Below are 15,158 nucleotides of genomic sequence, written 5' to 3'. Positions count from 1 at the left end.
GAAGACAGAGAGATAAACAGACAGATAAATGGCAAATGTTCTAATTCAGATAAAAGTACAAAACAACAGATAAAAGAAAAGAGGACAAGGACATAAATTAAACTACCATCTGCTGGAAATAACTTTTGGGAATATAGCTGTCAAGTCCTTTAAATTCTAAGCAGTGCTGCCATTGTGGGCATTTTTTTTGCCTAAATTGTGTGTCTACAACTGCCTGTGTGTTTCACAAACACATAAGAAAATTATAATCTTAATTAGATCAAGAGTGCAAAATGAAAATCAAGTTCCAACTATGAATGCTGGGAAACAACTTGAGATAGAGATCATGCTGGGATGATTCATTTGACAAGTTATCTAATTTAAGTAAATATTGCTGGGTTGCGAAAGTAATTTTAAAGAAAATGCAGAGTTGGTAGTTACAGTTGCCCTAGGGAAAAAATATATGAGTGATATTGTCTTCATACTCCTACTCGGTCTACCCTTTGTGAAAATATTTATATTCCATGTTTTTCAGTCTTGGTTCACGTGATATATTTTTAGTGTGTTTTGTTGAAAATCATGTATTTTACAAAATATGTAGAATAGATACACTTTTGCTCAAAAACATATACATATATATGTAGATATTTTTACACAGAGGGATAAAGAAGAAAAAAAGAGAATGTGTGTTATGAAAGCAAAGATAATCAGCTTCCCTGGCTTATGGAATGGAAACAGCAGAAACAATTTTATCCTGAGGTCTGAAAAAAATCTTCCCCCAGTTATTAATGTCTCAGCTAACTGTTTTCTACAAATTCAGAATGAATGTGTAAACCAGGCAGAACCATAAAAAATTTAACAGCTATTATAAACTTTCATGTGTAAAAATAGTTGAGATTATACATGGGTGGAAGATTCAACTTGACTGCTGTATCATAATTCTTACAGCATCCATTTGGTAATGATTTTGTTTCTTATCAAATGTTTATATTTTATTTACTGCCTGTCCCTTTGCCCTGTCTTCCATGAGAGCCATTTCAGGTTTCAGGTGCTGAAACAGTTTCAGAAACTCCAGAAACAGTCCACATATAAAAAATGGGACAGAACAGTGAGTGACACACAATATTGCTGTGATGTCTCAGACAGAAAATTTATTTATACTGATATTTAGCCTTTATCCTGTCCCTTTTCAATCACTATCTGGAGATGACACTTTACAAATTTTATATTGAGTCATCCATTTCAGCAGCTGTATAAGAAAAAAAAGAACCCTTCAGTTCAGTATTTGTAATAGAATCACAGAATTAATAAATTTGTAAGTGAACAGTATATGATGCAAATAAACCTAACAGCATTTTTAGTAGGCTTATTTGTTCTAGCTGGTCCTGGCTAGTCCAAAAAGAGATTTATTGAGTTTTGAAAAGATGGAAAATTTTGTGTCATAGTTTCTATTATAGAAAATCTATTAATTTCAGAAGTTTATAACAAAATTATAATAAAGTTATCATTCTGTTTGCAAATTACACTGCAGTCATTTTTTTTTATAAATATAATAATCTTCAGGGCAAGTGACAGGATTACTCTAAGATACTGCAAATAAAGAGTGGAAAAATTCCAAGTTTGTATATATTTGAATCATTTTAAATGGTACAATATCTTCCACAGGACATGAACATTAACTTCATTTAATTAAATGATAATATTTGTACAATCAGCATGCCAAAGTATCTCAAACTGCTCTATTGTGTGGGGCCCATGGCCCCTTTCATTCTAGCTGGGTTGAAAAGCTATAGACTATCTTTGAAACATATCCTTTTGTTTGATAAAAACTGTCCCAAAGCAATTGTTGTCACAGCTTAGAAAGAACCATAAGTAAAAATTGAAAAAGCAATGGGGAAACCAGCACTTATAAATCTGCCTCTAATGCCCATAAAACAGAGCAAAGTTGAGTGTCTCGGTCTAGCAAAGTAATCTTGCTGGAGGAGACCCTCACAGCATCAAGATGATTTATGTCATGAAGACACAAGCCTGCCTCCCTGGGAGACGTGTGCCCAGATGGCGCAGTCTTTCACGTGGTTGTATAAATTTGGAAAACAACTGTGTTAGCATAGTGCTGGGCATGAGCTAACGTGCACAGGCTTTTAATTCCAGGTTGCTCTATCTGGCTGTCCCAGGCCATGGGCGAAACCGATGCATAACTGCCTCCAGCTGCTCATGAACATATCCTGTATGTGCATTTCAATGAAGGAGGGGGAAAAAGGAGAACACACCCTTCACAGCAAAACTTGGCCGTAACCAACTTGCTTTGATTGTCAGATCCCCTATTCAAAATAGCTACCTAGCCAGGTTTGTGTTTGGGCAATAAAAATTTGCACACCAGGCTAAGACCACAAGCCTCAGGGGAGCCCCCGTTGCCACAGACCCAGGTCCCAGAGAGGTGATGCCACCAGCATCTGCTTCTCATTAAAAACCACACAGCATTGTATGCTGCCTGTTTCTAACATTCTTAGGCAAACAGATTAATATATTTCAAACATTCCCATTTTCCAGTCTTCTGAAAAACTATATCCTGGAATAAACAAGGTTTAGTGTTTGATACAGGTGCACCCATTCTGGACTTTCAGTCTAATTCTCATAGAAGGAGGACATTTGGCAGAAAAGTCATGACTGTGTGCTCAAAAAGACAGCAAATAAAAAAAACCTGATTCTTTCTTATTTTCCTTTTATTTTCACATTTTGCTTTTGACATCTAGTTATGCAGATAATCCCTGTGGTGTTCTCTATCAAATAGAAAAGACATGTAACTGGCAGCATTGGTCAAACTGAAAAGCAGAGTACGCTTCAAAGTCTGTACATGAAGAAGGAAAGGTTCCTGTAGGACAGGACAGGACAGAACAGGATAAGGTAGTGAAGGCAAGGCAAGTCTTACTCCGTCCTTTAATGTTACTTATATTAGATGTCTATTTCCAACATTATTGTGATATATGTTCTACCTTCCATTTGCAGTAAAAACTAAATTGCTTAGTTAATTTCCTTCATATGAAATGCATTTCTATTGAAAAAAAAATTGGCAGGTTCATAGTTATGAATCTGACTTACCTAAGCGTCTGATAATTATGCCACTAATTTGAGTGGATACAGGACCAGATCCTTATTAACATGTGCTTTCTTATGTACTCACTGCATTTAAATTATAAGTGTCTGTAAGTGCCATCTATAAAGTTGTTCTGAGGGCATTTTGTGATGCTGTGTCACACTATTGCTTATAAATTGGTGCAAAAGTTAGACAGAAGAGCAATATCAGGAAACAGTGTAATGTGTACCTAATAAAATCCAGACCATATACTAGGGAACTGCTTTCTCTTTGTAAGATTAGTTTTTCCTCATAAGAAAACGAAAAAAGTCCAGAAAGTGGACTAACCACAACCCAGTTCTCAAGAAAGTCATAACACATGGAGTTCATATACCTTGGAAGAAAGCAATGTGTAATTCCACAACCCTCTGCATCCCATCTAGATAATTTAATTCTCTGTCTGATGATCAAGGAATGACACGATAAATCACTAAGATGGCTGGTTGCTTTATAAAGTAGTTTATTTCTGGTGTATTCCCTCTAGATACTTGGATGAAAAATATTTCTTACTGAAATTGGATTTTAAGCTGTTCCCCCAACTATTCCATTACATTCCTTTCTTCCTTTCCCTTATCCTGAGATAATTGGGTTTTGCTTTATTTTCCTTGCAGTTCTGTGTAATTTTTAAGGCCAGCTATGATCTAAAACATGGCAGAGAGGTGCCTCGTTTTTTTAACTCAAAATGGAGTATCTAATGCTTATAATATATCTTCTTGCCATAACTAGTATCCAATTGCAATGGAATCCCAGAACTTTGTCTATAGGGTTAGACACAAAGAAGTTTTAAGATTAAGGGTAACTATGCCAAGACTTGGGACCCATCCACTTCAAAACACATGCCCAGGTGATGCTTCAATGGAGCGAGGGCTCAGAGCACAGGAAGGGTGATCTATCAGTATAACACACTGTTGCATGGCCCACTGTTCCCAGATCCAATGTACTTGCAATGCAGGAACAAGACTTTGATTGACCACCTTATGGTGCCGAGTATGCAGAGGAAACAGAAGTGGTTGTTGTCACCTCTTGTACTGTTGTCAGCAGTACACTGCAGAGCAGTCAAAGCTGGGTGCTTGCATGTATATATCACAGGGAAGGTGAGTCTAGATTGGAAAAGAAATGTACAGGTTCTGCATCATACTCCAAGTGCTGTCAGAAGTGGGTACCATGGAAGAGAGAATGCAAAATACCAGTGTGATATCATCCAACAGAAAACCGTGAGAAAGTAACTACCTGATGTATGTCAAAATTTGATTCAGTTATTCCTCATGTTTCAGCAATGTTCAATAAATACCCAGCGACATCTTTAAAGTTCACAATTCATGATACTCGGTTTATATTTGGTTTCCATTAAATGCATGGACTGTTCACCTTTCCTATGCTGCCATCCCCTTGAAAAAGATCATTAAGTGTTAAAAAATCACAGCTGCACCCATCATCAGTCTTTTTAATCTGCATGTGTTTGAATGCAGCTTCCTTCCATCCCCTACACTTCCCCATTGCCCAGTTTCCTCTCAGATAACAGGAATCTGTACCTAACTAGAGAGAAAAAGAGAAAAGGGGCACGCTGGACTGGATCCATCTGATCACTCACATTATACATACCTGTATTAAATGCTGAATTTAATCACCGAGTACATTACACATACGAGAACACTGCAGCATTAAGCAATAGAAGAGATCCATAAGAAGAAGATCCTTGAACAGATAGTCCACAAACATGGGTTTTCTGACAAGCTTAATCATGCCAATTATACCTGAACCATACTCCTTTTTTTTTTTAAAGATGAAAAACATGACAAAACCAGAAATTGGGGTCTATTCTGCCGTAGCAACACAAATCCCTATTAAAGTGAGGTGACCCTGGATGTATTGAAGCCATAATTGAATTTTTGTTGACATTAATGGGGACAAGATTTCACCAGCAAACATTCAGAGATCTGTAAGAGTTAAAAAAAAAAAAAAGTTGTGAAAACACTCAAGCTTCTTATACTCTGAGTAAAAAATAAGAGCAAACCATGATGCTAATCAGGTTTGACTTCTAAAATGCAGTGTTGGTGGAAAGAAGTTTTAAGATTAAAGAATCCACAATGAGGACTATTCAAACTAAAATATTTTATGGTGCTCTTAATTACTTTGGGTTTGGTTTTGATTTCAGCTTTTGTTCTCAGGACTGTCAGCTGCAGTAGTGGGTGCAGATAGTTTCCTCATAGGATGAGGACCTGGAAGTAGGGAATGATTGATCTTTTCTATATCACAACAATATTTTAAGTGTTCTAAACATTACAGTCTGACTTTTCAGTTCTGAACCATATCTCTTGAATGAAAAAAATGGTACTTGACATGGCAAGGAAATGGATTTACAAGTCCAAGAAAAAGTACGGATTTTTCATAACTTTACCAGTATCAATTTATAGTAGCTAAAGGCTTTATATTGCATATATATGCCATAGGACTGCCACAGGCCTGGCGAGTTTTGGAGCCTTAATTGCACTCAGAAGACTCAGAAACAAAAACCCTGACATATTATCAAGTAAGCTGCAAAAAGACAAGGTTGGGCAGATAAAGCCTCTCAAGGCTTCCATCTTCTTGGCTCATAAATATCCCTCCAGGTGGTCTGATGATGACCCTGTAGCTTGAAGGAGAGACTCTGCTAAGGAGCCAGGAAGGGCAATTTTAATCCATCAAATATATCTTCATTCCTGCAGTTTCAGCAAGTCAAAATGTTCCATGGAAGCAATATTCCCTTAAAAAATTTCCAGTCGGTTGGAATGATGTTTTCATGCTACAATGCAAAATCATATGGACAATTGGTGTCCTGCCCTTGTACACACCTTTCTCCTCCATTTCTCTGCTCTCTTCCCAATTGATGAGTTTAAAATCCTAATAGAATGTACTCAGGTTTTATACTCTGTTTATCCTTAAATATTATTCTCTTTAACTTTTTGCTGTCTCTGTCACGAAACTACTTAATCCAGTGTTTTGCCAGAAAAAATTCTACAGACTTGGAATTTTGGTCATGTTTTAGTAAGATTCTTAGTTTCAGGAACCCTGTACTACACTACCTTCTTACAGTATTTCCTTGTCCTCACTGTACTTTTTAAAAATACCTGCAGTATTAAGGTGACTTGCAAGATAGCCTAATGGAGGTTCAACTAAGCATGCAAGAGGCCATGTCCAATTCTTTGTACTGCCACTGGCATGTACCTTGGGCATTGGACATCTGTGAAACGGAAATGCCAGAAGCTTTATAAAGATGTTTGACAACAGTTTTTAAAAGTTTTTTCAATTGTTCGTAACAATTACATTATTAGTTTTCATCCTGTGCTTCATTAAACTACAGAGGTATCTAAATTACTTCTGTGAAGGCTATTTGTGAACAATAAATCTATTGCTGGTTGTCCAGAATTCTTCCCCAGCTTTCAGAACCTCCGTGAGAAAATTGTCACGATTTCAGAATAGGAAAATGTTAATTGACTCAGTTGTTTAGAGCATGGTGCTAGCCACACTGAGGTTGTGGGTTCAATCCCCACATGGGGCATTCACTTGAGAGTTAGATTTGATCATCCTTGCAGGTCCCTTCCAACTCAGAATGTCCTGTAATTCTGTGAAAAACTCTGAACAGAAAAAAGTACAATAATGTGTTCATTAATTCACAAACCAACCAGCTTCAGGCTTTTTTCCAACTTGGAGCAGATTGTTTAATATCTACATCATAGAAATTGCATTTCCGTTAGAAACAAAGACAACCAAACACCTAAAATACCACTTATGAAAGAAAATCCAAACATTGATGGTGTGAAGCTTCCAATCTGAATGTTGTGTATCTGGTTTTCAAAAAAGGCTGGTCCAATGATTTCCTTAGTTCAAAGTAGAAATTAACCTTAAAAAAATGGGTTTAACTTTTATCTGAATATCTAAATATGACTTTAAAGCCTTGGCCAAATTATTTTCCACTATGGAGACACCATAACACATCTAACTTCTCTTCATATATTTTAATACGCCAGAAGCTATTTGATCCCTGGAGGCAGCATGGAACTTCTTTCAGTAACACAAATTGGGGAGCACTACTGCTAGGCACCCCTGCTCCAAGAAAGAAACTCTGGTATCAGGTCAAAATCCATCAATTCTTTATTAGTTCTTCCTTAAAGAAGAAACTCATTAGAAAGAAGCAGTTCTTTTGAAAATCTTAAAATACAACCAGCCTGTTTGGCAGTGAGGGCTCTTCATAACTGACTTCTATACTTGATAGTCACAAGATGTGGACTAGTTTTACTTCACAGTTAAAACTCATTGGGCCCACAGGTCAAGCCCATTCATCTCTTCAAAATTCTTATATTAGTTGTCTAGTTTTTATACTCTCTGTTGGGCTGAGCTATGTATTCACTCCCCCATGCTGGCCTGCCTAACTCAGGAAGTCATTCACGTTCTTTTAAGGAACTCAGAGCTCGATACAGTCAACTGCTGATAGTTGGTTATCTAAACCAAAGGTCACTCTTCAGTCCTCTTTTGTGCCGAGATAAAGTCAGCTTCTTCGCAACATTTGAGGTCAGTCTTACCTTGCATTCTTCACTGAACTTCACAGTCCCATTGTCCTTGCCCATCTTCTCTGAGCCTTCTCTCATTTTAAGGGTTTATTGGTCAGCCACACTCTCAAGGTGACTTAAAAGCATTTTTATTTATTGTTTCAGTAGCTAGAGGTTATAAAATGCAGTGATACCAGAAAGCTCCTTCTTAGCTCCAGGTGCAACTTAGTGTGTGCCAAGAGGAAGCAATTCAGCAGGCCAAGTGGGCTTCACCACCTTACTTAACTACCACTGTAAAGAGGCAGGATTCTGATTAAAACAGGCCTCACTGCCTGTAGGGCTAATTCCGTACCCTTGGCAAAGAGCCAGTTCCATGCCTCTGGGTCGTTTAGGTTCTACAATCCATAAAAGATCTTGGGCAATTTTTTGACAAAATTTTCACATTGCCCAAGTGCAGAGAAGTTATTCTTCATGCAGTCTTCAAACAAGCTGACACAAGAGAAGCCTGCTTTGGTTGGCTCAGTTTATCTGAAATGAGCCGAAAAAGACAGAAGCCAATTTCCACTCTATAACTGGAATCAGCAGCTTATCTCATTAACTGTTCACAGTGTAGCTGCTATGCTTGAGGAAGCTGGATAATTCTCCCTTTCTTTAGGTGAAAACATGTTCACTGGAGCATTGTGAGGCTGCAATTTACCCTTAGTTCAAGCCTGCTATGAAGTAACTACACTACTATTTAGAAAAAAACTCATGATCACTTAGAGTTTTAATGGCATTTTTAGCTAAAAATGATTCTATCATTCCAAAACACTGTGATGATTTCCATTTGCTAGTCAAAGGTGTTTAAAATCTTTACAATATCTGAAAGCATGGATAAAACTCTCAAGACACATCTGTAAGTTCCAAAAGCCACACTGAAACCAAACTAGCAATAAGTGTTTCTTGACTGATATCTTAGATGCCAAATTGTATTCTGGAAGCATTTTTTATAACAAGATTCCGAACTTTGAAATAGGGGTTTAGATTTATAACAGAAACAATTACAAAAGCAAGGCCAAGTCCCTGCATCTGGATTCAATGGTAGCACCATCGGTCTTGGAAGTTCCAAACGTAATTCTGTATAAATAAATGTTAAAAACTTCTGTACTGTAGATACAGTGGAGGCATAATTTTTTTTTTAAGGAAATAAAAAGAAAGTGGTAATAATAAGCAAGAAATATTTTTAAATGTATCTACCTTTTCAGTAGGAAAAAAACATACTTATATTTCATTTTTCAGAACATATTTCTGAAAAGACTAGCCTAGTACTTTCAACTCAACTCTCCAAATGTGTTAACTCCTCTCCTAGATATGGCCTCTAAGTGTCATTTGGCCTATACTGTAGCAGAAAGCCTAGATTTTTTCTATGTCTACTTATCAGAGCAGCCACACGAAAAATACTGGTTTCTAATACTCTGGTCACTGGATATAATTTAACCATTCATATCAGGCAGATCTGTCTAATGCTGCACTACTACAAACATCATGAAATTGAATACCATACAGCAAAACATATGCTAAATCTGCACTTATCTGTCCAGACATGCTGAGCATTAGGGAAACATATTTTCTCTTTGATCACATGCTGTTATGCTTTTTACACAACTCAGACACAAAACAATTACAACTGTTCATTCTGCAAATCTACACATAAGTAAATAAAAAAAGTTGTTCATTGCTAAAATCATCTAACCTCTAAAATGATGTATTATTTTTGCTGCCTACAGTTCAGTTCTTATAGAGGGCATTAAGGTTTCTGTGGCCTATAGGAATATTTAAAAGATGGAGCAGAACTTATCTCGTGATTTCTCCAGGGTTTGTGGCATGCTAACACTCCTAGAGTGCTGTTAGTTGCCTGGTACTAACTGTACAAAGCCTGTTTCACTATGGCTACTCCAGTGTCAAGTCACCTGGGCATCCACTTCAGGATTCAAGGTTTGCCTTCAGCTGTGTAAAATCCAACGACTCTGAAGTGTTTCTCTGTCAGTTTTTGATACAGATATACAGTGTGAGAATACCAAAAAGGGTAGGAGAAGCACTTGTTTCAGGCAAGAGAGTGTTTCCAAAAGCAGAGATGGATAAAAAGTGGAGCTGGAATAGCTGTCTGGTGAAAGAGGGAAAACATCATCCCTGATTAGTGCTGCTGAGGACCTTGTTAAGCTTCTGGGAATAGGTGTACATCAGGATAGCCTGTGTTATTAGGAGACTAAGTTCATTGGCCTAATAGTCATAGGGTTCCTAGTGAGGCAACGAGAAATGACTACACATTGCAGTGTTTCAAGTGTGCACCAAGAAAAGTGTCAGCAAGTCTTGGAGCTTAAAAGGAAGAGCCAAGTATTTGGGTTTAAGTTTCATTGGCAGAAGGGACTTGAACAGCTGAGCAGCAGTTTGGCAGCATTCTTAGAAGGACAGAATTTGTTCTTCAACTTGAAATGTTGTTCTTCAGTATAAAATGAACAACACTGGCTGAGAAGGTTAAAACTGAGGAAGTGGAGGAACTTTTCATAATTTTCAATGCCAAATAATATAGTGCAAACCACAGTAAAGTGAAGGAGACTCATGTGGAGAATGTTTACTGCCCACTGCTACAGATTATTCTTTTTCTTTTTTTTAATACTTCTATTAAAGTTGAATTCTTCGTTGAGGAAAGAAAGCAAATGAAATAAAGTTCTCATCACCTCTTTTATTTCAGCTCTTTTTTTTTTTTTTTTTTTTTTTTTTTTTTTTTTTTTTTTTTGAAAAGAGGGAAGTATTTTTCTTTCCGTGGCAATTCTTTAGCTGACAACATAAAGAAGAAAATTTGGCACTGTTACACTTCATTTCAAAGATGTGAAAGTGGCATAGAAAATGCCGAACAACAGTTTCCATGTTATTACTCCCCAGGTTATTAACAGTCTGATAGAAGTATCCTATGCAGCTCCTCTTCACAACATTTCACTGGGAAAACAGAAATAAAATGAGAGGAATTATGAGATACTGGCATACAGTCACAGGAAACGAAACCTATTTCTTTTAGTGGTATCTCTCACTACAGACCGCAGTAGATTCCTTCATTCATTCTTTTATTCACAGTACCTCTTTATTCCTTCATTTGTTAACACTTTAAGAGGCTACACCATTTCCTGCCCTTTTCCTTTGTCATTTAGAACACAAAGGTAAAGCAGCACTGCATCTCTTGAGGTAACAAGACCCATGGGTCTTCATCCAAGTCACCCCTCAGATAAGGGTCAGATAAGCCAGGTACAAATGGGCTACACTGGTTTGGGGGAAACTGAAGAGCCCTGTGTAGCTGTGGCAGTGTATACAACATTTGTCTGTCCTGTGCTCAAACGTCTCCGGATGCAAGTCAGCCCAGAGATATGTGATGGGCAGAAGTGTTAGCCTAGCGCTGTGCTCAAGCAAACAAACTCTGCAGAAAGGCAGACATGGGATCAAGCTAACACAGCTATACAATCCCCGTCTGGAGCTTCCCTGCAGACACAGACAGTGGGCTCCAGCCACCCACCAGACATGCCCAAAGGCACTGGAAGCAAGGACAGCCGTGTGACATTTTTGTTTGCACTGGCACAAGAAACAGTTCTGTTTTGCTGATGGCAGCTGAGGGCCCACCAAGGCTGTAGCAGATCCCTAACACCATCTACTACTAACTCTCTGCCTTCCCTGTTGCCTGTATTTTCTGCATACCTCAGTGAGTCTTGGCCTATCACTGCTTTCCTTCCCACACTGCTGACCCTCATTTTTTCTTCATTTCTTGTTAATCAGCATTTACTCCAATTACTTTGTGATATAACTGGTCAGGCATTATAGTTCAAACACATGAAAGATCAAAAGTAAATAAAGGAAATACTGACACTGGCAGTAGACCCAGCATGCTCTCCCAATACAAATACTCAGTGCCTGAAGACAAGTAGTGAGCAAGTCATGACAGCACATGGTTGTTATTTCTGTAAGTTAACAGTTTGTTTTTCTGCATCATAAAGTTGAATGCAGTCCATCAACTTTTCTAGAACTCTTCATTTTTCTGCTGGAAGTTAAACAAGGTCCTAAATCATCTGCAAAAATTTATTCCACATTTGCTGCCAAGTGGTAAAAGTAAATAGTTAATTTATTACCAGCTCCAACAGAAGGCATTTAAAAACTGCTGCTTTTTCACATGTGTGTCACTCATGGGATTTTTCAGTCTTCTGGGCTCCCTCTTTCTGCTCTTTCGGAGACAGCTGTCAGGGAAGTCAACCTGTCCATCAGGTTTATTCATCAGTAGGACTGTGACAGTCTATTCCTCTCTTTGTTGACCCATAGCAAATAAAATAATTCAGTTTCAACTTTAAAAAAGTTTGTCCTGTTTCGCAAACAGAACCTCATGGTTCTCCCTCCTTCCTGTATGAGGCTGCTTGACAAGAGAAACTGAGGGAGAATCCCAACTCATCACTATGAGAAGGATGACACTGGACAGAGATAATAGGGGAGGAAAGAAGCCAGGAAGCTTAATTCCACATATAGCTATTCTTTCAGCAAGAACCATGGGATAAAGCAGTACACTTTGATATGCCAGGAAGCAGAAGCTGGGGCAAGAAGAATAATCATAGAATAACAGAACAGGTTGAGTTGGAATGGACCTTAAAGATCATCCTTCTACCAGACCACTTTCCTCAGAGCCCCATAAGACCTGGCCTTTAAATCATACAATAGAATCATCAAAGCTGAGAAAGACCTCAAAGATCATCAAGTCCAACCTTTGACCAAACAGCACCATGACAATTAACCATAGCACTAGTGCCATGTCCAGTCATTTCTTGAAGACTTCCAGGGATTGTGACTCTATAACCTCCCTGGGCAGCCTGTTCCAACACTTAACCATCCTCATCAACTCTTCAGGATGTCCAATCTGAACCTACCTGTGCCGGTTTGGTCAAATTTAAAAATATATCCTCTGAGAGAAAGCACAACCACCCCTCCCCAACTAGGTTCGGGAAAAATAAAATTTCCTCGAAGGAAAGTGAAAGAGACAAAAACTATTTATTTAACAAAGGCACGGGAAAAGGATAATAATGCTAAATAACAAAACCCCTCGCCCTGCTGAGAGAAACCTGGGAAAATTTCAGAGTCCTTCCGTCGATCTCTCTCTCCCCCTCCTTGGAGCTGGGACGAGGTGGTGGGCCCACCTCCAGGGCCAAGGCCTAGGTGGAAAGTTCTTCCAATGTATTCTGATGTTGAAACCGTCCAGCAGAGAGAAAAGGGAAAAAAAACAAAGTCCTAGGAAAACGAAAGTTCAACTCTCTGAAGGAAAAAAGAGCTGAGGAAAAAACTGCCGAAAGCTGGCTGGAAAGAAAAGCAAGCCAGGTGCTTCCCTTCCCTCCCTCTCCTGCCACAGCTGAAAAAAAAGTCTCTATCTCTGTGTGACCTTGAACAAGCTGCAAACTGCTTTGAAAAAGTTTTGCTCAGTTTTTCCTTCCCTCTCTCAGGCTCAGTTTAAAGGCATAGAAAGGTACACAAATTAATTTCTGGGCATAGGGCAGCGATACCGGATACACATCATAAAGTCACCCCAAGACACTACCATAGCACAGCTTGAGGCCGTTTCCTCTTGTCCTGTCACTGGTTGCCTTGGAGAAGAGGGCAACTGTCACCTTGCTGTAACCTCCTTCCAGGTAACTGTAGAGAGTAATAAAGTTTCCCTTGAGCCTCCTTTTCTACAGGCTAAACACTCCATCCATCACATGACTTACCCTCCAGCCCCTTCACCAGCTTTATTGCCCTTCTCTAAACAACCAGCATCTCAATGTCTTTCTTGAGGTGAGGGGCCAGAACTGGACACAGCACCTGCAGTGCGACCTCACCAGCGCTGAGTACAGAGGGGCAATCACTGCCCTACTCCTGCTGGCCATATTATTTTTGATACAGACCGGGGTGCCATCAGCCTGGGCACTTGCTGGCTCATGTTCAGCTGGCTGGTGACCAGCCCTCCCAGGTCCTTTTTCATTGGGCAGCTTTCCAGCCACTCTGCTCCCAGCCTGTAGTGATGCATGGGGTTGTTGTGCCTTGAACACTTCCAGGGATGGAGTGTCAACAACTTCTCTGTGCAACCTGTTCCAGGGCCTCATCACACTCACAGTGAAGAATTTCTTCCTAATACCCAATCTAAATCTACTCTCTTTCAGCTTAAAGCCATTAAGAGCAGCTAAACCACGGAAAAACAACCCCAAACAGGAAAATCTGAAGGCTAGGAGGAGATAAGTTGTCTGAAGAAGGGTATAGAGAAGAGCCCTTGCAATGGACAGCAACATACTGGCACTGCAGCTGCAAAGAGAGAAACAGGTAACTGGCTCCTAGAAAACCCAAACCTGCATTTCTGAGAGAGCAGTCATGCTGCGAGAGTTTGCCAAAACCCTGCTTTGATGTTGGCTCTTACTGAAGGTAGAAGGTAACTTCTCAGCCTGTGAGCTAACCAACCACAAGGACACTGGTAATGATGGAATTTTCCCTCAAACACTGCCAATCTGAACAAAGTGAAGGCATTTCACAATTAGTGAAATACAGTGAAAATAAGAAAGACAGTTCTTTCTAATATTACAATTTCTGAAACTGTCATGCTTGACTACCCTTAGCTGCCTCCCAGTCCTGTCAAAAAGCCTGTCATTTGCTGCCACCTACAACAGGTTCTTGTTCATGTGAATAGCCTTTTATCTTCAGACTAACTTTCAGAAATGGCTGTATCAGAAACTCACTTGCTGCTCCCTACAGTTCAAGTATTTCTACTTGGTTTCCCTTGTTCCTTTGAAATATTTTCCTACCACTTTGTAAATTCTGTGTAAACAGCAGGTACCACAGCTGAAATGGCAAATATCAGTGACACGGATGATTTCCTTCACCATTTTTTTTGCTCTGCCTGTCCCTATCCACTGTGTAAAAACTTCAAACAGTTTGTAAAGATGTTTTCCAACCATTTACCGCACCAGATGCCAGACAACCTAGCATCAGAGAAATTATGCTGACGCAGCAGCTGTCTTATCTAGACACTAGTAAGTGCCTCTTCTTGAAATATAGCTGAAACCTCAAAGTAAAAAACTGAAAAAATAATGGGACCATGGGGCTGTCCAAGCACATGTACCATCTACAAGTTTCATATCACAATCTTTTATTGCTAACTCCCTAACTGTAAGTACTACACATCAGTTTAAAAAATCCTGTCCTTAATACTTTTCTTTCCCATAATTTCAATTAAAGAAATTGTAAAACTTTGCAATAAAGTAAAAATATATATTAGATCTGGGTGTGCTTTGTTGTCAAAGTAGTATGGTTTTAACTTGTGAACTGTTGATGTATTTACTGTTAATACAGAGTTGATACAACAATATGGGTCAGTACTGGCATTTACTTGGCTGAAAAAAAAAATATGCCGAAGATAGTGAACATCATGTTAGTGGTGTTATTTCTAAATGTCTGCAATATCTTATACTTGCATTTATTTAAGTGTAGCTTAC

The sequence above is a fragment of the Coloeus monedula genome, assembly GCF_965178545.1.
Source record: "Coloeus monedula genome assembly, chromosome: 3".
Lineage (NCBI taxonomy): Eukaryota > Metazoa > Chordata > Aves > Passeriformes > Corvidae > Coloeus > Coloeus monedula.
The sequence above is the reverse complement of the archived record's forward strand: the minus strand, read 5'-3'. Positions refer to the sequence as shown.